At 45.3% G+C, this 25,000-nt stretch overlaps 8 non-coding genes across 8 annotated transcripts; all 8 read right to left on the reverse strand.

The window, feature by feature from the left end:
• Nucleotides 1–2,429: 2,429 nt before the first annotated feature.
• LOC147080416 (U1 spliceosomal RNA) lies at nt 2,430–2,594 on the reverse strand. Its single transcript, XR_015077333.1, has one exon. It is a non-coding gene; the product is annotated as a U1 spliceosomal RNA (small nuclear RNA).
• Nucleotides 2,595–5,567: 2,973 nt separating this feature from the next.
• Nucleotides 5,568–5,731, reverse strand: LOC147080417 (U1 spliceosomal RNA). The gene has a single exon (XR_015077331.1). It is a non-coding gene; the product is annotated as a U1 spliceosomal RNA (small nuclear RNA).
• Nucleotides 5,732–8,704: 2,973 nt separating this feature from the next.
• LOC147080418 (U1 spliceosomal RNA) lies at nt 8,705–8,868 on the reverse strand. Its single transcript, XR_015077329.1, has one exon. It is a non-coding gene; the product is annotated as a U1 spliceosomal RNA (small nuclear RNA).
• A 2,973-nt stretch (nt 8,869–11,841) lies between these two features.
• Nucleotides 11,842–12,005, reverse strand: LOC147080419 (U1 spliceosomal RNA). Its single transcript, XR_015077334.1, has one exon. It is a non-coding gene; the product is annotated as a U1 spliceosomal RNA (small nuclear RNA).
• Nucleotides 12,006–14,978: 2,973 nt separating this feature from the next.
• On the reverse strand, nt 14,979–15,142 carry LOC147080420 (U1 spliceosomal RNA). The gene has a single exon (XR_015077335.1). It is a non-coding gene; the product is annotated as a U1 spliceosomal RNA (small nuclear RNA).
• A 2,973-nt stretch (nt 15,143–18,115) lies between these two features.
• On the reverse strand, nt 18,116–18,279 carry LOC147080421 (U1 spliceosomal RNA). The gene has a single exon (XR_015077332.1). It is a non-coding gene; the product is annotated as a U1 spliceosomal RNA (small nuclear RNA).
• Nucleotides 18,280–21,252: 2,973 nt separating this feature from the next.
• LOC147080422 (U1 spliceosomal RNA) lies at nt 21,253–21,416 on the reverse strand. The gene has a single exon (XR_015077336.1). It is a non-coding gene; the product is annotated as a U1 spliceosomal RNA (small nuclear RNA).
• A 2,973-nt stretch (nt 21,417–24,389) lies between these two features.
• On the reverse strand, nt 24,390–24,553 carry LOC147080423 (U1 spliceosomal RNA). Its single transcript, XR_015077337.1, has one exon. It is a non-coding gene; the product is annotated as a U1 spliceosomal RNA (small nuclear RNA).
• Nucleotides 24,554–25,000: the final 447 nt, after the last annotated feature.

Raw genomic sequence — 25,000 nt, forward strand, 5'->3', positions numbered from 1 at the left:
TTGGGACGTTTTTACTACGTTAAAGACGCTATATAAATATAAGTTGTCGTTGTTGTTTTTGTTTGCAATCTTTCTCACTCTTTTCAGTAAGATCATTGTCCTCATAGTGAGTAAATGATATAAGGAAAAGCCACATTAAGAGCTTAGACACGGAGCTGGAAAATAAATGTTCCTTAATGTTGTTATATGTAAGGGAGACGCTGGAAATATTGAGGTACTCGAGCCAACGGTGCAGCAATCCTAACTTCCTCCAGCATGGTCAGTGCTTCCAGTAAGACTTTCTCCTGTTCCGTTTCAGTCATGCCTTAAATCAAAATGATGTCCTGTGGCAGGGAATATCACCAGGACCTTCTAAGAACCATGGCATTTTCCTTTGCAAACAACATGAGAGGGCTGTCCTACGATGAGAGATTGTGTAGAATGGGCCTATACTCTCGGGAGTTTAGAAGAATGAGGGGTGATCTCATTGAAACATGCAAGATTCTGAAGGGGATTGACAGGGTAGATACTGAGAGGTTGTTTCCCCTGGCTGGAGTGTCTAGAACTAGGGGGCATAGTCTCAGGATAAAGGGTAGGCCATTTAAGACCGAGATGAGGAGGAATTTCTTCACTCAGAAGATTGTGAATCTTTGGAATTCTCTGCCCCAGAGGTCTGTGAATGCTGAGTCTTTGGGTATATTCAAGGCTGAGATTGATAGATTTTTGGACTCTAGGGCTATGGAGATCGGGCGGGAAAGTGGAGTTGAGGTCGATGATCAGCCATTGAATGGCGGAGCAGGCTCGAGGGGCCGCGTGGCCTACTCCTGCTCTTATTTCTTATTTCTTAACCACATGCCGTCATCCACAAATAAAGAAGTAACAGAAAGGGTTGCTTCTCCAAGAACTCTGCTGCCCGTATCCTAAGTCGCACCAAGTCCCATTTACCCATCACCATCTGTGCTCGCTGACCTGCATCGGCTCATGGTCCAGCAACACCTCGATTTTAAAATTCTCTTGTTTTCAAATCCCTCCACGGCATCGCCCCTCCCTTTCCCTGTAACCTCCTCCAGCCCTGCAACCAATGCACTCTTTAAAGCCGCGTGGAAACGCAGAGCGCTGCAGGTCCCGCGCATCCGGTGAGCCGGCTTTTGAATAGAAAAAACGTGCACGTGCTGAATTTTGAATGGGCCGCACAGCCCGTTGACGGGGCGTGCGGGCCAAAGAAACAAATTAGAGGGACCGTTGCCTACAACCCTCCGAGGTCATATAATAGAATGATTGCAGCACAGAGGGAGGCCATTCGGCCCGTCGAGCCCGTGCCGACTCTCTGCAAGAGCACTTCGGCTAGTCCCAGCCCCCTGCCTTTTCCCCGTAGCCCTGCAGATTCTTTTCTTTCAGGTACTTATCCAATTCTCTTCTGAAAGCCACAATTGAATTTGTCTCCAGCACCCTTTCAGGCAGTGATTTCCAGATGCTAACCGCTCGCTGCGTAAGAACATTTTCCCTCATGTCGCCTTTGATCTCTGTGATCATGCAATTTGGGCGTCTTGCGTATCCCCTACTTTATTCGCTCCACCGGTGGCGGGCGTGCTTTCAGCTGCCTAGGCCCTAAACTCTGGAATTCCCTCCCGAAACCTCTCCGCCTCTCTCTCTCTCTCCTCCTTTCAGACGCTCCTTAAAACCTACCTTTTCGAGCAAGCTTTTGGTCATCTGTCCTAATATCTCCTTGTGCGGCTGGGTGTCAAATTTAGTTTGATAACACTCCTGTGGGGTGCCTTGGGACGTTTCACTATATTAAAGGCGCTACATAAGTACAAGATGATGAGTAAATAAGGAGAAACTGTTTCCAGTGTCGGAAGGGTCAGTAACCAGGAGACACAGATTGAAGAAAATTTGCAAAAGAACCAGAGGCGACAGTAGGACATTTCCCCGCCTTCCCCACCCCAGCTCGAGGTGACCTAAGGTAAAAAGGTAATTTGGATAATATTTGAAGGTAAAATAATTGCAGGGCTTTGGTGAAAGAAGAGAGGAGTAGGATTAATTGGATAGCCCTTTGAAAGAGCCGGCAGAGACACAATGGGCCGAATGGCCTGGTTGTGTGCTGTATGATTGTTTCTGTAGTTAATAAGTGCAGAGTTGGCATGCAGCTTTGAAACATTTCTTGCATGCGGTGTATAATTGTTGATTGTGCAAAATGTGTAATTTCTTAGTTGTAAGGATGAATATAACTGTGAGTGTAAAGATGAAATGAAATGTGAGCGTCAGGGACCGCTTATGATGCGATTTGAATAGGCCATTATGCAGAGTTGTTAAAAAAGATTTTGTGTCGCAGCGCCCTCTGTTGGGAATAAAGCGAAGTTAGAATTGAAAACAACGCAAATGAGCGAAGATAACGTGAGAGTTTAGTTGAAAAGAGAATGGTGTTGAAATTCTAATTTTAATTGTAAAGCCAGGGGAGAGCGCGAACGCAGTCCCCCACTACCACAAATTTTGCAGTCGAGTATCCCGCATTTGGGGACATCGCAGGCGTCAGCACACCCGAAGTGCAATGGGCTAGCCTCGTCCTGGGAAAACCACCTTCTTGATCATGGTGTCTCCCCCTGCTAGGTAAGTATGCTTTCCAGCTGCACACACTGCCTCGCCACATCATTCACTGCCTCTTACCGTCTCAACGACTCCTTTTTTAAAATCACAATGTCCCTTCATTCAGAAAGTGCTGCTGTTTTCTCATGTCGATTCTGCTAAAATATTGCAATATATAATGATATACCCTTTGACAAAACGCTGCAATAATACAGAGCCGGCCATGCATATTTGCATATTGTCCTTAAAAGGAAACGAACGCTCCCTCAGTAACTTTCCTTCAGGCCACGGAAAGTTTTCTGGAAATAAATCTCTCCTTATATTTATTGCATCTGAAGTAAATGTTTGTCATATCTTCATATGAACAATAATTCGGAATCTGATGTCTTTGAAAAAGCAATTTTCAAGTTTTGCCCATAAAGACCGATAGGGACATACAGTAGTGAGGTTCTGGCCCATCAAGTCTTCACTTGTCACATTCGCTCACTGTGCTTGAAATATTTCACCAACAAACCTACCTTCATTTCTTTAAGCGGGTTTCACATTTTTTGTCTTATAATAATCCTGTGAAGGGCCTTGGGACGTTTTTACTACGTTAAAGACGCTATATAAATATAAGTTGTCGTTGTTGTTTTTGTTTGCAATCTTTCTCACTCTTTTCAGTAAGATCATTGTCCTCATAGTGAGTAAATGATATAAGGAAAAGCCACATTAAGAGCTTAGACACGGAGCTGGAAAATAAATGTTCCTTAATGTTGTTATATGTAAGGGAGACACTGGAAATATTGAGGTACTCGAGCCAACGGTGCAGCAATCCTAACATCCTCCAGCATGGTCAGTGCTTCCAGTAAGACTTTCTCCTGTTCCGTTTCAGTCATGCCTTAAATCAAAATGATGTCCTGTGGCAGGGAATATCACCAGGACCTTCTAAGAACCATGGCATTTTCCTTTGCAAACAACATGAGAGGGCTGTCCTACGATGAGAGATTGTGTAGAATGGGCCTATACTCTCGGGAGTTTAGAAGAATGAGGGGTGATCTCATTGAAACATGCAAGATTCTGAAGGGGATTGACAGGGTAGATACTGAGAGGTTGTTTCCCCTGGCTGGAGTGTCTAGAACTAGGGGGCATAGTCTCAGGATAAAGGGTAGGCCATTTAAGACCGAGATGAGGAGGAATTTCTTCACTCAGAAGATTGTGAATCTTTGGAATTCTCTGCCCCAGAGGTCTGTGAATGCTGAGTCTTTGGGTATATTCAAGGCTGAGATTGATAGATTTTTGGACTCTAGGGCTATGGAGATCGGGCGGGAAAGTGGAGTTGAGGTCGATGATCAGCCATTGAATGGCGGAGCAGGCTCGAGGGGCCGCGTGGCCTACTCCTGCTCTTATTTCTTATTTCTTAACCACATGCCGTCATCCACAAATAAAGAAGTAACAGAAAGGGTTGCTTCTCCAAGAACTCTGCTGCCCGTATCCTAAGTCGCACCAAGTCCCATTTACCCATCACCATCTGTGCTCGCTGACCTGCATCGGCTCATGGTCCAGCAACACCTCGATTTTAAAATTCTCTTGTTTTCAAATCCCTCCACGGCATCGCCCCTCCCTTTCCCTGTAACCTCCTCCAGCCCTGCAACCAATGCACTCTTTAAAGCCGCGTGGAAACGCAGAGCGCTGCAGGTCCCGCGCATCCGGTGAGCCGGCTTTTGAATAGAAAAAACGTGCACGTGCTGAATTTTGAATGGGCCGCACAGCCCGTTGACGGGGCGTGCGGGCCAAAGAAACAAATTAGAGGGACCGTTGCCTACAACCCTCCGAGGTCATATAATAGAATGATTGCAGCACAGAGGGAGGCCATTCGGCCCGTCGAGCCCGTGCCGACTCTCTGCAAGAGCACTTCGGCTAGTCCCAGCCCCCTGCCTTTTCCCCGTAGCCCTGCAGATTCTTTTCTTTCAGGTACTTATCCAATTCTCTTCTGAAAGCCACAATTGAATTTGTCTCCAGCACCCTTTCAGGCAGTGATTTCCAGATGCTAACCGCTCGCTGCGTAAGAACATTTTCCCTCATGTCGCCTTTGATCTCTGTGATCATGCAATTTGGGCGTCTTGCGTATCCCCTACTTTATTCGCTCCACCGGTGGCGGGCGTGCTTTCAGCTGCCTAGGCCCTAAACTCTGGAATTCCCTCCCGAAACCTCTCCGCCTCTCTCTCTCTCTCCTCCTTTCAGACGCTCCTTAAAACCTACCTTTTCGAGCAAGCTTTTGGTCATCTGTCCTAATATCTCCTTGTGCGGCTGGGTGTCAAATTTAGTTTGATAACACTCCTGTGGGGTGCCTTGGGACGTTTCACTATATTAAAGGCGCTACATAAGTACAAGATGATGAGTAAATAAGGAGAAACTGTTTCCAGTGTCGGAAGGGTCAGTAACCAGGAGACACAGATTGAAGAAAATTTGCAAAAGAACCAGAGGCGACAGTAGGACATTTCCCCGCCTTCCCCACCCCAGCTCGAGGTGACCTAAGGTAAAAAGGTAATTTGGATAATATTTGAAGGTAAAATAATTGCAGGGCTTTGGTGAAAGAAGAGAGGAGTAGGATTAATTGGATAGCCCTTTGAAAGAGCCGGCAGAGACACAATGGGCCGAATGGCCTGGTTGTGTGCTGTATGATTGTTTCTGTAGTTAATAAGTGCAGAGTTGGCATGCAGCTTTGAAACATTTCTTGCATGCGGTGTATAATTGTTGATTGTGCAAAATGTGTAATTTCTTAGTTGTAAGGATGAATATAACTGTGAGTGTAAAGATGAAATGAAATGTGAGCGTCAGGGACCGCTTATGATGCGATTTGAATAGGCCATTATGCAGAGTTGTTAAAAAAGATTTTGTGTCGCAGCGCCCTCTGTTGGGAATAAAGCGAAGTTAGAATTGAAAACAACGCAAATGAGCGAAGATAACGTGAGAGTTTAGTTGAAAAGAGAATGGTGTTGAAATTCTAATTTTAATTGTAAAGCCAGGGGAGAGCGCGAACGCAGTCCCCCACTACCACAAATTTTGCAGTCGAGTATCCCGCATTTGGGGACATCGCAGGCGTCAGCACACCCGAAGTACAATGGGCTAGCCTCGTCCTGGGAAAACCACCTTCTTGATCATGGTGTCTCCCCTGCCAGGTAAGTATGCTTTCCAGCTGCACACACTGCCTCGCCACATCATTCACTGCCTCTTACCGTCTCAACGACTCCTTTTTTAAAATCACAATGTCCCTTCATTCAGAAAGTGCTGCTGTTTTCTCATGTCGATTCTGCTAAAATATTGCAATATATAATGATATACCCTTTGACAAAACGCTGCAATAATACAGAGCCGGCCATGCATATTTGCATATTGTCCTTAAAAGGAAACGAACGCTCCCTCAGTAACTTTCCTTCAGGCCACGGAAAGTTTTCTGGAAATAAATCTCTCCTTATATTTATTGCATCTGAAGTAAATGTTTGTCATATCTTCATATGAACAATAATTCGGAATCTGATGTCTTTGAAAAAGCAATTTTCAAGTTTTGCCCATAAAGACCGATAGGGACATACAGTAGTGAGGTTCTGGCCCATCAAGTCTTCACTTGTCACATTCGCTCACTGTGCTTGAAATATTTCACCAACAAACCTACCTTCATTTCTTTAAGCGGGTTTCACATTTTTTGTCTTATAATAATCCTGTGAAGGGCCTTGGGACGTTTTTACTACGTTAAAGACGCTATATAAATATAAGTTGTCGTTGTTGTTTTTGTTTGCAATCTTTCTCACTCTTTTCAGTAAGATCATTGTCCTCATAGTGAGTAAATGATATAAGGAAAAGCCACATTAAGAGCTTAGACACGGAGCTGGAAAATAAATGTTCCTTAATGTTGTTATATGTAAGGGAGACACTGGAAATATTGAGGTACTCGAGCCAACGGTGCAGCAATCCTAACTTCCTCCAGCATGGTCAGTGCTTCCAGTAAGACTTTCTCCTGTTCCGTTTCAGTCATGCCTTAAATCAAAATGATGTCCTGTGGCAGGGAATATCACCAGGACCTTCTAAGAACCATGGCATTTTCCTTTGCAAACAACATGAGAGGGCTGTCCTACGATGAGAGATTGTGTAGAATGGGCCTATACTCTCGGGAGTTTAGAAGAATGAGGGGTGATCTCATTGAAACATGCAAGATTCTGAAGGGGATTGACAGGGTAGATACTGAGAGGTTGTTTCCCCTGGCTGGAGTGTCTAGAACTAGGGGGCATAGTCTCAGGATAAAGGGTAGGCCATTTAAGACCGAGATGAGGAGGAATTTCTTCACTCAGAAGATTGTGAATCTTTGGAATTCTCTGCCCCAGAGGTCTGTGAATGCTGAGTCTTTGGGTATATTCAAGGCTGAGATTGATAGATTTTTGGACTCTAGGGCTATGGAGATCGGGCGGGAAAGTGGAGTTGAGGTCGATGATCAGCCATTGAATGGCGGAGCAGGCTCGAGGGGCCGCGTGGCCTACTCCTGCTCTTATTTCTTATTTCTTAACCACATGCCGTCATCCACAAATAAAGAAGTAACAGAAAGGGTTGCTTCTCCAAGAACTCTGCTGCCCGTATCCTAAGTCGCACCAAGTCCCATTTACCCATCACCATCTGTGCTCGCTGACCTGCATCGGCTCATGGTCCAGCAACACCTCGATTTTAAAATTCTCTTGTTTTCAAATCCCTCCACGGCATCGCCCCTCCCTTTCCCTGTAACCTCCTCCAGCCCTGCAACCAATGCACTCTTTAAAGCCGCGTGGAAACGCAGAGCGCTGCAGGTCCCGCGCATCCGGTGAGCCGGCTTTTGAATAGAAAAAACGTGCACGTGCTGAATTTTGAATGGGCCGCACAGCCCGTTGACGGGGCGTGCGGGCCAAAGAAACAAATTAGAGGGACCGTTGCCTACAACCCTCCGAGGTCATATAATAGAATGATTGCAGCACAGAGGGAGGCCATTCGGCCCGTCGAGCCCGTGCCGACTCTCTGCAAGAGCACTTCGGCTAGTCCCAGCCCCCTGCCTTTTCCCCGTAGCCCTGCAGATTCTTTTCTTTCAGGTACTTATCCAATTCTCTTCTGAAAGCCACAATTGAATTTGTCTCCAGCACCCTTTCAGGCAGTGATTTCCAGATGCTAACCGCTCGCTGCGTAAGAACATTTTCCCTCATGTCGCCTTTGATCTCTGTGATCATGCAATTTGGGCGTCTTGCGTAACCCCTACTTTATTCGCTCCACCGGTGGCGGGCGTGCTTTCAGCTGCCTAGGCCCTAAACTCTGGAATTCCCTCCCGAAACCTCTCCACCTCTCTCTCTCTCTCCTCCTTTCAGACGCTCCTTAAAACCTACCTTTTCGAGCAAGCTTTTGGTCATCTGTCCTAATATCTCCTTGTGCGGCTGGGTGTCAAATTTAGTTTGATAACACTCCTGTGGGGTGCCTTGGGACGTTTCACTATATTAAAGGCGCTACATAAGTACAAGATGATGAGTAAATAAGGAGAAACTGTTTCCAGTGTCGGAAGGGTCAGTAACCAGGAGACACAGATTGAAGAAAATTTGCAAAAGAACCAGAGGCGACAGTAGGACATTTCCCCGCCTTCCCCACCCCAGCTCGAGGTGACCTAAGGTAAAAAGGTAATTTGGATAATATTTGAAGGTAAAATAATTGCAGGGCTTTGGTGAAAGAAGAGAGGAGTAGGATTAATTGGATAGCCCTTTGAAAGAGCCGGCAGAGACACAATGGGCCGAATGGCCTGGTTGTGTGCTGTATGATTGTTTCTGTAGTTAATAAGTGCAGAGTTGGCATGCAGCTTTGAAACATTTCTTGCATGCGGTGTATAATTGTTGATTGTGCAAAATGTGTAATTTCTTAGTTGTAAGGATGAATATAACTGTGAGTGTAAAGATGAAATGAAATGTGAGCGTCAGGGACCGCTTATGATGCGATTTGAATAGGCCATTATGCAGAGTTGTTAAAAAAGATTTTGTGTCGCAGCGCCCTCTGTTGGGAATAAAGCGAAGTTAGAATTGAAAACAACGCAAATGAGCGAAGATAACGTGAGAGTTTAGTTGAAAAGAGAATGGTGTTGAAATTCTAATTTTAATTGTAAAGCCAGGGGAGAGCGCGAACGCAGTCCCCCACTACCACAAATTTTGCAGTCGAGTATCCCGCATTTGGGGACATCGCAGGCGTCAGCACACCCGAAGTGCAATGGGCTAGCCTCGTCCTGGGAAAACCACCTTCTTGATCATGGTGTCTCCCCTGCCAGGTAAGTATGCTTTCCAGCTGCACACACTGCCTCGCCACATCATTCACTGCCTCTTACCGTCTCAACGACTCCTTTTTTAAAATCACAATGTCCCTTCATTCAGAAAGTGCTGCTGTTTTCTCATGTCGATTCTGCTAAAATATTGCAATATATAATGATATACCCTTTGACAAAACGCTGCAATAATACAGAGCCGGCCATGCATATTTGCATATTGTCCTTAAAAGGAAACGAACGCTCCCTCAGTAACTTTCCTTCAGGCCACGGAAAGTTTTCTGGAAATAAATCTCTCCTTATATTTATTGCATCTGAAGTAAATGTTTGTCATATCTTCATATGAACAATAATTCGGAATCTGATGTCTTTGAAAAAGCAATTTTCAAGTTTTGCCCATAAAGACCGATAGGGACATACAGTAGTGAGGTTCTGGCCCATCAAGTCTTCACTTGTCACATTCGCTCACTGTGCTTGAAATATTTCACCAACAAACCTACCTTCATTTCTTTAAGCGGGTTTCACATTTTTTGTCTTATAATAATCCTGTGAAGGGCCTTGGGACGTTTTTACTACGTTAAAGACGCTATATAAATATAAGTTGTCGTTGTTGTTTTTGTTTGCAATCTTTCTCACTCTTTTCAGTAAGATCATTGTCCTCATAGTGAGTAAATGATATAAGGAAAAGCCACATTAAGAGCTTAGACACGGAGCTGGAAAATAAATGTTCCTTAATGTTGTTATATGTAAGGGAGACACTGGAAATATTGAGGTACTCGAGCCAACGGTGCAGCAATCCTAACATCCTCCAGCATGGTCAGTGCTTCCAGTAAGACTTTCTCCTGTTCCGTTTCAGTCATGCCTTAAATCAAAATGATGTCCTGTGGCAGGGAATATCACCAGGACCTTCTAAGAACCATGGCATTTTCCTTTGCAAACAACATGAGAGGGCTGTCCTACGATGAGAGATTGTGTAGAATGGGCCTATACTCTCGGGAGTTTAGAAGAATGAGGGGTGATCTCATTGAAACATGCAAGATTCTGAAGGGGATTGACAGGGTAGATACTGAGAGGTTGTTTCCCCTGGCTGGAGTGTCTAGAACTAGGGGGCATAGTCTCAGGATAAAGGGTAGGCCATTTAAGACCGAGATGAGGAGGAATTTCTTCACTCAGAAGATTGTGAATCTTTGGAATTCTCTGCCCCAGAGGTCTGTGAATGCTGAGTCTTTGGGTATATTCAAGGCTGAGATTGATAGATTTTTGGACTCTAGGGCTATGGAGATCGGGCGGGAAAGTGGAGTTGAGGTCGATGATCAGCCATTGAATGGCGGAGCAGGCTCGAGGGGCCGCGTGGCCTACTCCTGCTCTTATTTCTTATTTCTTAACCACATGCCGTCATCCACAAATAAAGAAGTAACAGAAAGGGTTGCTTCTCCAAGAACTCTGCTGCCCGTATCCTAAGTCGCACCAAGTCCCATTTACCCATCACCATCTGTGCTCGCTGACCTGCATCGGCTCATGGTCCAGCAACACCTCGATTTTAAAATTCTCTTGTTTTCAAATCCCTCCACGGCATCGCCCCTCCCTTTCCCTGTAACCTCCTCCAGCCCTGCAACCAATGCACTCTTTAAAGCCGCGTGGAAACGCAGAGCGCTGCAGGTCCCGCGCATCCGGTGAGCCGGCTTTTGAATAGAAAAAACGTGCACGTGCTGAATTTTGAATGGGCCGCACAGCCCGTTGACGGGGCGTGCGGGCCAAAGAAACAAATTAGAGGGACCGTTGCCTACAACCCTCCGAGGTCATATAATAGAATGATTGCAGCACAGAGGGAGGCCATTCGGCCCGTCGAGCCCGTGCCGACTCTCTGCAAGAGCACTTCGGCTAGTCCCAGCCCCCTGCCTTTTCCCCGTAGCCCTGCAGATTCTTTTCTTTCAGGTACTTATCCAATTCTCTTCTGAAAGCCACAATTGAATTTGTCTCCAGCACCCTTTCAGGCAGTGATTTCCAGATGCTAACCGCTCGCTGCGTAAGAACATTTTCCCTCATGTCGCCTTTGATCTCTGTGATCATGCAATTTGGGCGTCTTGCGTATCCCCTACTTTATTCGCTCCACCGGTGGCGGGCGTGCTTTCAGCTGCCTAGGCCCTAAACTCTGGAATTCCCTCCCGAAACCTCTCCGCCTCTCTCTCTCTCTCCTCCTTTCAGACGCTCCTTAAAACCTACCTTTTCGAGCAAGCTTTTGGTCATCTGTCCTAATATCTCCTTGTGCGGCTGGGTGTCAAATTTAGTTTGATAACACTCCTGTGGGGTGCCTTGGGACGTTTCACTATATTAAAGGCGCTACATAAGTACAAGATGATGAGTAAATAAGGAGAAACTGTTTCCAGTGTCGGAAGGGTCAGTAACCAGGAGACACAGATTGAAGAAAATTTGCAAAAGAACCAGAGGCGACAGTAGGACATTTCCCCGCCTTCCCCACCCCAGCTCGAGGTGACCTAAGGTAAAAAGGTAATTTGGATAATATTTGAAGGTAAAATAATTGCAGGGCTTTGGTGAAAGAAGAGAGGAGTAGGATTAATTGGATAGCCCTTTGAAAGAGCCGGCAGAGACACAATGGGCCGAATGGCCTGGTTGTGTGCTGTATGATTGTTTCTGTAGTTAATAAGTGCAGAGTTGGCATGCAGCTTTGAAACATTTCTTGCATGCGGTGTATAATTGTTGATTGTGCAAAATGTGTAATTTCTTAGTTGTAAGGATGAATATAACTGTGAGTGTAAAGATGAAATGAAATGTGAGCGTCAGGGACCGCTTATGATGCGATTTGAATAGGCCATTATGCAGAGTTGTTAAAAAAGATTTTGTGTCGCAGCGCCCTCTGTTGGGAATAAAGCGAAGTTAGAATTGAAAACAACGCAAATGAGCGAAGATAACGTGAGAGTTTAGTTGAAAAGAGAATGGTGTTGAAATTCTAATTTTAATTGTAAAGCCAGGGGAGAGCGCGAACGCAGTCCCCCACTACCACAAATTTTGCAGTCGAGTATCCCGCATTTGGGGACATCGCAGGCGTCAGCACACCCGAAGTGCAATGGGCTAGCCTCGTCCTGGGAAAACCACCTTCTTGATCATGGTGTCTCCCCTGCCAGGTAAGTATGCTTTCCAGCTGCACACACTGCCTCGCCACATCATTCACTGCCTCTTACCGTCTCAACGACTCCTTTTTTAAAATCACAATGTCCCTTCATTCAGAAAGTGCTGCTGTTTTCTCATGTCGATTCTGCTAAAATATTGCAATATATAATGATATACCCTTTGACAAAACGCTGCAATAATACAGAGCCGGCCATGCATATTTGCATATTGTCCTTAAAAGGAAACGAACGCTCCCTCAGTAACTTTCCTTCAGGCCACGGAAAGTTTTCTGGAAATAAATCTCTCCTTATATTTATTGCATCTGAAGTAAATGTTTGTCATATCTTCATATGAACAATAATTCGGAATCTGATGTCTTTGAAAAAGCAATTTTCAAGTTTTGCCCATAAAGACCGATAGGGACATACAGTAGTGAGGTTCTGGCCCATCAAGTCTTCACTTGTCACATTCGCTCACTGTGCTTGAAATATTTCACCAACAAACCTACCTTCATTTCTTTAAGCGGGTTTCACATTTTTTGTCTTATAATAATCCTGTGAAGGGCCTTGGGACGTTTTTACTACGTTAAAGACGCTATATAAATATAAGTTGTCGTTGTTGTTTTTGTTTGCAATCTTTCTCACTCTTTTCAGTAAGATCATTGTCCTCATAGTGAGTAAATGATATAAGGAAAAGCCACATTAAGAGCTTAGACACGGAGCTGGAAAATAAATGTTCCTTAATGTTGTTATATGTAAGGGAGACACTGGAAATATTGAGGTACTCGAGCCAACGGTGCAGCAATCCTAACATCCTCCAGCATGGTCAGTGCTTCCAGTAAGACTTTCTCCTGTTCCGTTTCAGTCATGCCTTAAATCAAAATGATGTCCTGTGGCAGGGAATATCACCAGGACCTTCTAAGAACCATGGCATTTTCCTTTGCAAACAACATGAGAGGGCTGTCCTACGATGAGAGATTGTGTAGAATGGGCCTATACTCTCGGGAGTTTAGAAGAATGAGGGGTGATCTCATTGAAACATGCAAGATTCTGAAGGGGATTGACAGGGTAGATACTGAGAGGTTGTTTCCCCTGGCTGGAGTGTCTAGAACTAGGGGGCATAGTCTCAGGATAAAGGGTAGGCCATTTAAGACCGAGATGAGGAGGAATTTCTTCACTCAGAAGATTGTGAATCTTTGGAATTCTCTGCCCCAGAGGTCTGTGAATGCTGAGTCTTTGGGTATATTCAAGGCTGAGATTGATAGATTTTTGGACTCTAGGGCTATGGAGATCGGGCGGGAAAGTGGAGTTGAGGTCGATGATCAGCCATTGAATGGCGGAGCAGGCTCGAGGGGCCGCGTGGCCTACTCCTGCTCTTATTTCTTATTTCTTAACCACATGCCGTCATCCACAAATAAAGAAGTAACAGAAAGGGTTGCTTCTCCAAGAACTCTGCTGCCCGTATCCTAAGTCGCACCAAGTCCCATTTACCCATCACCATCTGTGCTCGCTGACCTGCATCGGCTCATGGTCCAGCAACACCTCGATTTTAAAATTCTCTTGTTTTCAAATCCCTCCACGGCATCGCCCCTCCCTTTCCCTGTAACCTCCTCCAGCCCTGCAACCAATGCACTCTTTAAAGCCGCGTGGAAACGCAGAGCGCTGCAGGTCCCGCGCATCCGGTGAGCCGGCTTTTGAATAGAAAAAACGTGCACGTGCTGAATTTTGAATGGGCCGCACAGCCCGTTGACGGGGCGTGCGGGCCAAAGAAACAAATTAGAGGGACCGTTGCCTACAACCCTCCGAGGTCATATAATAGAATGATTGCAGCACAGAGGGAGGCCATTCGGCCCGTCGAGCCCGTGCCGACTCTCTGCAAGAGCACTTCGGCTAGTCCCAGCCCCCTGCCTTTTCCCCGTAGCCCTGCAGATTCTTTTCTTTCAGGTACTTATCCAATTCTCTTCTGAAAGCCACAATTGAATTTGTCTCCAGCACCCTTTCAGGCAGTGATTTCCAGATGCTAACCACTCGCTGCGTAAGAACATTTTCCCTCATGTCGCCTTTGATCTCTGTGATCATGCAATTTGGGCGTCTTGCGTATCCCCTACTTTATTCGCTCCACCGGTGGCGGGCGTGCTTTCAGCTGCCTAGGCCCTAAACTCTGGAATTCCCTCCCGAAACCTCTCCGCCTCTCTCTCTCTCTCCTCCTTTCAGACGCTCCTTAAAACCTACCTTTTCGAGCAAGCTTTTGGTCATCTGTCCTAATATCTCCTTGTGCGGCTGGGTGTCAAATTTAGTTTGATAACACTCCTGTGGGGTGCCTTGGGACGTTTCACTATATTAAAGGCGCTACATAAGTACAAGATGATGAGTAAATAAGGAGAAACTGTTTCCAGTGTCGGAAGGGTCAGTAACCAGGAGACACAGATTGAAGAAAATTTGCAAAAGAACCAGAGGCGACAGTAGGACATTTCCCCGCCTTCCCCACCCCAGCTCGAGGTGACCTAAGGTAAAAAGGTAATTTGGATAATATTTGAAGGTAAAATAATTGCAGGGCTTTGGTGAAAGAAGAGAGGAGTAGGATTAATTGGATAGCCCTTTGAAAGAGCCGGCAGAGACACAATGGGCCGAATGGCCTGGTTGTGTGCTGTATGATTGTTTCTGTAGTTAATAAGTGCAGAGTTGGCATGCAGCTTTGAAACATTTCTTGCATGCGGTGTATAATTGTTGATTGTGCAAAATGTGTAATTTCTTAGTTGTAAGGATGAATATAACTGTGAGTGTAAAGATGAAATGAAATGTGAGCGTCAGGGACCGCTTATGATGCGATTTGAATAGGCCATTATGCAGAGTTGTTAAAAAAGATTTTGTGTCGCAGCGCCCTCTGTTGGGAATAAAGCGAAGTTAGAATTGAAAACAACGCAAATGAGCGAAGATAACGTGAGAGTTTAGTTGAAAAGAGAATGGTGTTGAAATTCTAATTTTAATTGTAAAGCCAGGGGAGAGCGCGAACGCAGTCCCCCACTACCACAAATTTTGCAGTCGAGTATCCCGCATTTGGGGACATCGCAGGCGTCAGCACACCCGAAGTGCAATGGGCTAGCCTCGTCCTGGGAAAACCACCTTCTTGATCATGGTGTCTCCCCTGCCAGGTAAGTATGCTTTCCAGCTGCACACACTGCCTCGCCACATCATTCACTGCCTCTTACCGTCTCAACGACTCCTTTTTTAAAATCACAATGTCCCTTCATTCAGAAAGTGCTGCTGTTTTCTCATGTCGATTCTGCTAAAATATTGCAATATATAATGATATACCCTTTGACAAAACGCTGCAATAATACAGAGCCGGCCATGCATATTTGCATATTGTCCTTAAAAGGAAACGAACGCTCCCTCAGTAACTTTCCTTCAGGCCACGGAAAGTTTTCTGGAAATAAATCTCTCCTTATATTTATTGCATCTGAAGTAAATGTTTGTCATATCTTCATATGAACAATAATTCGGAATCTGATGTCTTTGAAAAAGCAATTTTCAAGTTTTGCCCATAAAGACCGATAGGGACATACAGTAGTGAGGTTCTGGCCCATCAAGTCTTCACTTGTCACATTCGCTCACTGTGCTTGAAATATTTCACCAACAAACCTACCTTCATTTCTTTAAGCGGGTTTCACATTTTTTGTCTTATAATAATCCTGTGAAGGGCCTTGGGACGTTTTTACTACGTTAAAGACGCTATATAAATATAAGTTGTCGTTGTTGTTTTTGTTTGCAATCTTTCTCACTCTTTTCAGTAAGATCATTGTCCTCATAGTGAGTAAATGATATAAGGAAAAGCCACATTAAGAGCTTAGACACGGAGCTGGAAAATAAATGTTCCTTAATGTTGTTATATGTAAGGGAGACACTGGAAATATTGAGGTACTCGAGCCAACGGTGCAGCAATCCTAACATCCTCCAGCATGGTCAGTGCTTCCAGTAAGACTTTCTCCTGTTCCGTTTCAGTCATGCCTTAAATCAAAATGATGTCCTGTGGCAGGGAATATCACCAGGACCTTCTAAGAACCATGGCATTTTCCTTTGCAAACAACATGAGAGGGCTGTCCTACGATGAGAGATTGTGTAGAATGGGCCTATACTCTCGGGAGTTTAGAAGAATGAGGGGTGATCTCATTGAAACATGCAAGATTCTGAAGGGGATTGACAGGGTAGATACTGAGAGGTTGTTTCCCCTGGCTGGAGTGTCTAGAACTAGGGGGCATAGTCTCAGGATAAAGGGTAGGCCATTTAAGACCGAGATGAGGAGGAATTTCTTCACTCAGAAGATTGTGAATCTTTGGAATTCTCTGCCCCAGAGGTCTGTGAATGCTGAGTCTTTGGGTATATTCAAGGCTGAGATTGATAGATTTTTGGACTCTAGGGCTATGGAGATCGGGCGGGAAAGTGGAGTTGAGGTCGATGATCAGCCATTGAATGGCGGAGCAGGCTCGAGGGGCCGCGTGGCCTACTCCTGCTCTTATTTCTTATTTCTTAACCACATGCCGTCATCCACAAATAAAGAAGTAACAGAAAGGGTTGCTTCTCCAAGAACTCTGCTGCCCGTATCCTAAGTCGCACCAAGTCCCATTTACCCATCACCATCTGTGCTCGCTGACCTGCATCGGCTCATGGTCCAGCAACACCTCGATTTTAAAATTCTCTTGTTTTCAAATCCCTCCACGGCATCGCCCCTCCCTTTCCCTGTAACCTCCTCCAGCCCTGCAACCAATGCACTCTTTAAAGCCGCGTGGAAACGCAGAGCGCTGCAGGTCCCGCGCATCCGGTGAGCCGGCTTTTGAATAGAAAAAACGTGCACGTGCTGAATTTTGAATGGGCCGCACAGCCCGTTGACGGGGCGTGCGGGCCAAAGAAACAAATTAGAGGGACCGTTGCCTACAACCCTCCGAGGTCATATAATAGAATGATTGCAGCACAGAGGGAGGCCATTCGGCCCGTCGAGCCCGTGCCGACTCTCTGCAAGAGCACTTCGGCTAGTCCCAGCCCCCTGCCTTTTCCCCGTAGCCCTGCAGATTCTTTTCTTTCAGGTACTTATCCAATTCTCTTCTGAAAGCCACAATTGAATTTGTCTCCAGCACCCTTTCAGGCAGTGATTTCCAGATGCTAACCGCTCGCTGCGTAAGAACATTTTCCCTCATGTCGCCTTTGATCTCTGTGATCATGCAATTTGGGCGTCTTGCGTATCCCCTACTTTATTCGCTCCACCGGTGGCGGGCGTGCTTTCAGCTGCCTAGGCCCTAAACTCTGGAATTCCCTCCCGAAACCTCTCCGCCTCTCTCTCTCTCTCCTCCTTTCAGACGCTCCTTAAAACCTACCTTTTCGAGCAAGCTTTTGGTCATCTGTCCTAATATCTCCTTGTGCGGCTGGGTGTCAAATTTAGTTTGATAACACTCCTGTGGGGTGCCTTGGGACGTTTCACTATATTAAAGGTGCTACATAAGTACAAGATGATGAGTAAATAAGGAGAAACTGTTTCCAGTGTCGGAAGGGTCAGTAACCAGGAGACACAGATTGAAGAAAATTTGCAAAAGAACCAGAGGCGACAGTAGGACATTTCCCCGCCTTCCCCACCCCAGCTCGAGGTGACCTAAGGTAAAAAGGTAATTTGGATAATATTTGAAGGTAAAATAATTGCAGGGCTTTGGTGAAAGAAGAGAGGAGTAGGATTAATTGGATAGCCCTTTGAAAGAGCCGGCAGAGACACAATGGGCCGAATGGCCTGGTTGTGTGCTGTATGATTGTTTCTGTAGTTAATAAGTGCAGAGTTGGCATGCAGCTTTGAAACATTTCTTGCATGCGGTGTATAATTGTTGATTGTGCAAAATGTGTAATTTCTTAGTTGTAAGGATGAATATAACTGTGAGTGTAAAGATGAAATGAAATGTGAGCGTCAGGGACCGCTTATGATGCGATTTGAATAGGCCATTATGCAGAGTTGTTAAAAAAGATTTTGTGTCGCAGCGCCCTCTGTTGGGAATAAAGCGAAGTTAGAATTGAAAACAACGCAAATGAGCGAAGATAACGTGAGAGTTTAGTTGAAAAGAGAATGGTGTTGAAATTCTAATTTTAATTGTAAAGCCAGGGGAGAGCGCGAACGCAGTCCCCCACTACCACAAATTTTGCAGTCGAGTATCCCGCATTTGGGGACATCGCAGGCGTCAGCACACCCGAAGTACAATGGGCTAGCCTCGTCCTGGGAAAACCACCTTCTTGATCATGGTGTCTCCCCTGCCAGGTAAGTATGCTTTCCAGCTGCACACACTGCCTCGCCACATCATTCACTGCCTCTTACCGTCTCAACGACTCCTTTTTTAAAATCACAATGTCCCTTCATTCAGAAAGTGCTGCTGTTTTCTCATGTCGATTCTGCTAAAATATTGCAATATATAATGATATACCCTTTGACAAAACGCTGCAATAATACAGAGCCGGCCATGCATATTTGCATATTGTCCTTAAAAGGAAACGAACGCTCCCTCAGTAACTTTCCTTCAGGCCACGGAAAGTTTTCTGGAAATAAATCTCTCCTTATATTTATTGCATCTGAAGTAAATGTTTGTCATATCTTCATATGAACAATAATTCGGAATCTGATGTCTTTGAAAAAGCAATTTTCAAGTTTTGCCCATAAAGACCGATAGGGACATACAGTAGTGAGGTTCTGGCCCATCAAGTCTTCACTTGTCACATTCGCTCACTGTGCTTGAAATATTTCACCAACAAACCTACCTTCATTTCTTTAAGCGGGTTTCACATTTTTTGTCTTATAATAATCCTGTGAAGGGCCTTGGGACGTTTTTACTACGTTAAAGACGCTATATAAATATAAGTTGTCGTTGTTGTTTTTGTTTGCAATCTTTCTCACTCTTTTCAGTAAGATCATTGTCCTCATAGTGAGTAAATGATATAAGGAAAAGCCACATTAAGAGCTTAGACACGGAGCTGGAAAATAAATGTTCCTTAATGTTGTTATATGTAAGGGAGACACTGGAAATATTGAGGTACTCGAGCCAACGGTGCAGCAATCCTAACTTCCTCCAGCATGGTCAGTGCTTCCAGTAAGACTTTCTCCTGTTCCGTTTCAGTCATGCCTTAAATCAAAATGATGTCCTGTGGCAGGGAATATCACCAGGACCTTCTAAGAACCATGGCATTTTCCTTTGCAAACAACATGAGAGGGCTGTCCTACGATGAGAGATTGTGTAGAATGGGCCTATACTCTCGGGAGTTTAGAAGAATGAGGGGTGATCTCATTGAAACATGCAAGATTCTGAAGGGGATTGACAGGGTAGATACTGAGAGGTTGTTTCCCCTGGCTGGAGTGTCTAGAACTAGGGGGCATAGTCTCAGGATAAAGGGTAGGCCATTTAAGACCGAGATGAGGAGGAATTTCTTCACTCAGAAGATTGTGAATCTTTGGAATTCTCTGCCCCAGAGGTCTGTGAATGCTGAGTCTTTGGGTATATTCAAGGCTGAGATTGATAGATTTTTGGACTCTAGGGCTATGGAGATCGGGCGGGAAAGTGGAGTTGAGGTCGATGATCAGCCATTGAATGGCGGAGCAGGCTCGAGGGGCCGCGTGGCCTACTCCTGCTCTTATTTCTTATTTCTTAACCACATGCCGTCATCCACAAATAAAGAAGTAACAGAAAGGGTTGCTTCTCCAAGAACTCTGCTGCCCGTATCCTAAGTCGCACCAAGTCCCATTTACCCATCACCATCTGTGCTCGCTGACCTGCATCGGCTCATGGTCCAGCAACACCTCGATTTTAAAATTCTCTTGTTTTCAAATCCCTCCACGGCATCGCCCCTCCCTTTCCCTGTAACCTCCTCCAGCCCTGCAACCAATGCACTCTTTAAAGCCGCGTGGAAACGCAGAGCGCTGCAGGTCCCGCGCATCCGGTGAGCCGGCTTTTGAATAGAAAAAACGTGCACGTGCTGAATTTTGAATGGGCCGCACAGCCCGTTGACGGGGCGTGCGGGCCAAAGAAACAAATTAGAGGGACCGTTGCCTACAACCCTCCGAGGTCATATAATAGAATGATTGCAGCACAGAGGGAGGCCATTCGGCCCGTCGAGCCCGTGCCGACTCTCTGCAAGAGCACTTCGGCTAGTCCCAGCCCCCTGCCTTTTCCCCGTAGCCCTGCAGATTCTTTTCTTTCAGGTACTTATCCAATTCTCTTCTGAAAGCCACAATTGAATTTGTCTCCAGCACCCTTTCAGGCAGTGATTTCCAGATGCTAACCGCTCGCTGCGTAAGAACATTTTCCCTCATGTCGCCTTTGATCTCTGTGATCATGCAATTTGGGCGTCTTGCGTAACCCCTACTTTATTCGCTCCACCGGTGGCGGGCGTGCTTTCAGCTGCCTAGGCCCTAAACTCTGGAATTCCCTCCCGAAACCTCTCCACCTCTCTCTCTCTCTCCTCCTTTCAGACGCTCCTTAAAACCTACCTTTTCGAGCAAGCTTTTGGTCATCTGTCCTAATATCTCCTTGTGCGGCTGGGTGTCAAATTTAGTTTGATAACACTCCTGTGGGGTGCCTTGGGACGTTTCACTATATTAAAGGCGCTACATAAGTACAAGATGATGAGTAAATAAGGAGAAACTGTTTCCAGTGTCGGAAGGGTCAGTAACCAGGAGACACAGATTGAAGAAAATTTGCAAAAGAACCAGAGGCGACAGTAGGACATTTCCCCGCCTTCCCCACCCCAGCTCGAGGTGACCTAAGGTAAAAAGGTAATTTGGATAATATTTGAAGGTAAAATAATTGCAGGGCTTTGGTGAAAGAAGAGAGGAGTAGGATTAATTGGATAGCCCTTTGAAAGAGCCGGCAGAGACACAATGGGCCGAATGGCCTGGTTGTGTGCTGTATGATTGTTTCTGTAGTTAATAAGTGCAGAGTTGGCATGCAGCTTTGAAACATTTCTTGCATGCGGTGTATAATTGTTGATTGTGCAAAATGTGTAATTTCTTAGTTGTAAGGATGAATATAACTGTGAGTGTAAAGATGAAATGAAATGTGAGCGTCAGGGACCGCTTATGATGCGATTTGAATAGGCCATTATGCAGAGTTGTTAAAAAAGATTTTGTGTCGCAGCGCCCTCTGTTGGGAATAAAGCGAAGTTAGAATTGAAAACAACGCAAATGAGCGAAGATAACGTGAGAGTTTAGTTGAAAAGAGAATGGTGTTGAAATTCTAATTTTAATTGTAAAGCCAGGGGAGAGCGCGAACGCAGTCCCCCACTACCACAAATTTTGCAGTCGAGTATCCCGCATTTGGGGACATCGCAGGCGTCAGCACACCCGAAGTGCAATGGGCTAGCCTCGTCCTGGGAAAACCACCTTCTTGATCATGGTGTCTCCCCTGCCAGGTAAGTATGCTTTCCAGCTGCACACACTGCCTCGCCACATCATTCACTGCCTCTTACCGTCTCAACGACTCCTTTTTTAAAATCACAATGTCCCTTCATTCAGAAAGTGCTGCTGTTTTCTCATGTCGATTCTGCTAAAATATTGCAATATATAATGATATACCCTTTGACAAAACGCTGCAATAATACAGAGCCGGCCATGCATATTTGCATATTGTCCTTAAAAGGAAACGAACGCTCCCTCAGTAACTTTCCTTCAGGCCACGGAAAGTTTTCTGGAAATAAATCTCTCCTTATATTTATTGCATCTGAAGTAAATGTTTGTCATATCTTCATATGAACAATAATTCGGAATCTGATGTCTTTGAAAAAGCAATTTTCAAGTTTTGCCCATAAAGACCGATAGGGACATACAGTAGTGAGGTTCTGGCCCATCAAGTCTTCACTTGTCACATTCGCTCACTGTGCTTGAAATATTTCACCAACAAACCTACCTTCATTTCTTTAAGCGGGTTTCACATTTTTTGTCTTATAATAATCCTGTGAAGGGCCTTGGGACGTTTTTACTACGTTAAAGACGCTATATAAATATAAGTTGTCGTTGTTGTTTTTGTTTGCAATCTTTCTCACTCTTTTCAGTAAGATCATTGTCCTCATAGTGAGTAAATGATATAAGGAAAAGCCACATTAAGAGCTTAGACACGGAGCTGGAAAATAAATGTTCCTTAATGTTGTTATATGTAAGGGAGACACTGGAAATATTGAGGTACTCGAGCCAACGGTGCAGCAATCCTAACATCCTCCAGCATGGTCAGTGCTTCCAGTAAGACTTTCTCCTGTTCCGTTTCAGTCATGCCTTAAATCAAAATGATGTCCTGTGGCAGGGAATATCACCAGGACCTTCTAAGAACCATGGCATTTTCCTTTGCAAACAACATGAGAGGGCTGTCCTACGATGAGAGATTGTGTAGAATGGGCCTATACTCTCGGGAGTTTAGAAGAATGAGGGGTGATCTCATTGAAACATGCAAGATTCTGAAGGGGATTGACAGGGTAGATACTGAGAGGTTGTTTCCCCTGGCTGGAGTGTCTAGAACTAGGGGGCATAGTCTCAGGATAAAGGGTAGGCCATTTAAGACCGAGATGAGGAGGAATTTCTTCACTCAGAAGATTGTGAATCTTTGGAATTCTCTGCCCCAGAGGTCTGTGAATGCTGAGTCTTTGGGTATATTCAAGGCTGAGATTGATAGATTTTTGGACTCTAGGGCTATGGAGATCGGGCGGGAAAGTGGAGTTGAGGTCGATGATCAGCCATTGAATGGCGGAGCAGGCTCGAGGGGCCGCGTGGCCTACTCCTGCTCTTATTTCTTATTTCTTAACCACATGCCGTCATCCACAAATAAAGAAGTAACAGAAAGGGTTGCTTCTCCAAGAACTCTGCTGCCCGTATCCTAAGTCGCACCAAGTCCCATTTACCCATCACCATCTGTGCTCGCTGACCTGCATCGGCTCATGGTCCAGCAACACCTCGATTTTAAAATTCTCTTGTTTTCAAATCCCTCCACGGCATCGCCCCTCCCTTTCCCTGTAACCTCCTCCAGCCCTGCAACCAATGCACTCTTTAAAGCCGCGTGGAAACGCAGAGCGCTGCAGGTCCCGCGCATCCGGTGAGCCGGCTTTTGAATAGAAAAAACGTGCACGTGCTGAATTTTGAATGGGCCGCACAGCCCGTTGACGGGGCGTGCGGGCCAAAGAAACAAATTAGAGGGACCGTTGCCTACAACCCTCCGAGGTCATATAATAGAATGATTGCAGCACAGAGGGAGGCCATTCGGCCCGTCGAGCCCGTGCCGACTCTCTGCAAGAGCACTTCGGCTAGTCCCAGCCCCCTGCCTTTTCCCCGTAGCCCTGCAGATTCTTTTCTTTCAGGTACTTATCCAATTCTCTTCTGAAAGCCACAATTGAATTTGTCTCCAGCACCCTTTCAGGCAGTGATTTCCAGATGCTAACCGCTCGCTGCGTAAGAACATTTTCCCTCATGTCGCCTTTGATCTCTGTGATCATGCAATTTGGGCGTCTTGCGTATCCCCTACTTTATTCGCTCCACCGGTGGCGGGCGTGCTTTCAGCTGCCTAGGCCCTAAACTCTGGAATTCCCTCCCGAAACCTCTCCGCCTCTCTCTCTCTCTCCTCCTTTCAGACGCTCCTTAAAACCTACCTTTTCGAGCAAGCTTTTGGTCATCTGTCCTAATATCTCCTTGTGCGGCTGGGTGTCAAATTTAGTTTGATAACACTCCTGTGGGGTGCCTTGGGACGTTTCACTATATTAAAGGCGCTACATAAGTACAAGATGATGAGTAAATAAGGAGAAACTGTTTCCAGTGTCGGAAGGGTCAGTAACCAGGAGACACAGATTGAAGAAAATTTGCAAAAGAACCAGAGGCGACAGTAGGACATTTCCCCGCCTTCCCCACCCCAGCTCGAGGTGACCTAAGGTAAAAAGGTAATTTGGATAATATTTGAAGGTAAAATAATTGCAGGGCTTTGGTGAAAGAAGAGAGGAGTAGGATTAATTGGATAGCCCTTTGAAAGAGCCGGCAGAGACACAATGGGCCGAATGGCCTGGTTGTGTGCTGTATGATTGTTTCTGTAGTTAATAAGTGCAGAGTTGGCATGCAGCTTTGAAACATTTCTTGCATGCGGTGTATAATTGTTGATTGTGCAAAATGTGTAATTTCTTAGTTGTAAGGATGAATATAACTGTGAGTGTAAAGATGAAATGAAATGTGAGCGTCAGGGACCGCTTATGATGCGATTTGAATAGGCCATTATGCAGAGTTGTTAAAAAAGATTTTGTGTCGCAGCGCCCTCTGTTGGGAATAAAGCGAAGTTAGAATTGAAAACAACGCAAATGAGCGAAGATAACGTGAGAGTTTAGTTGAAAAGAGAATGGTGTTGAAATTCTAATTTTAATTGTAAAGCCAGGGGAGAGCGCGAACGCAGTCCCCCACTACCACAAATTTTGCAGTCGAGTATCCCGCATTTGGGGACATCGCAGGCGTCAGCACACCCGAAGTGCAATGGGCTAGCCTCGTCCTGGGAAAACCACCTTCTTGATCATGGTGTCTCCCCTGCCAGGTAAGTATGCTTTCCAGCTGCACACACTGCCTCGCCACATCATTCACTGCCTCTTACCGTCTCAACGACTCCTTTTTTAAAATCACAATGTCCCTTCATTCAGAAAGTGCTGCTGTTTTCTCATGTCGATTCTGCTAAAATATTGCAATATATAATGATATACCCTTTGACAAAACGCTGCAATAATACAGAGCCGGCCATGCATATTTGCATATTGTCCTTAAAAGGAAACGAACGCTCCCTCAGTAACTTTCCTTCAGGCCACGGAAAGTTTTCTGGAAATAAATCTCTCCTTATATTTATTGCATCTGAAGTAAATGTTTGTCATATCTTCATATGAACAATAATTCGGAATCTGATGTCTTTGAAAAAGCAATTTTCAAGTTTTGCCCATAAAGACCGATAGGGACATACAGTAGTGAGGTTCTGGCCCATCAAGTCTTCACTTGTCACAT

Source organism: Somniosus microcephalus, unplaced genomic scaffold (assembly GCF_052327205.1).
Source record: "Somniosus microcephalus isolate GS21.2 unplaced genomic scaffold, FLI_Smic_1.0 scaffold1625, whole genome shotgun sequence".
Taxonomy (NCBI): domain Eukaryota; kingdom Metazoa; phylum Chordata; class Chondrichthyes; order Squaliformes; family Somniosidae; genus Somniosus; species Somniosus microcephalus.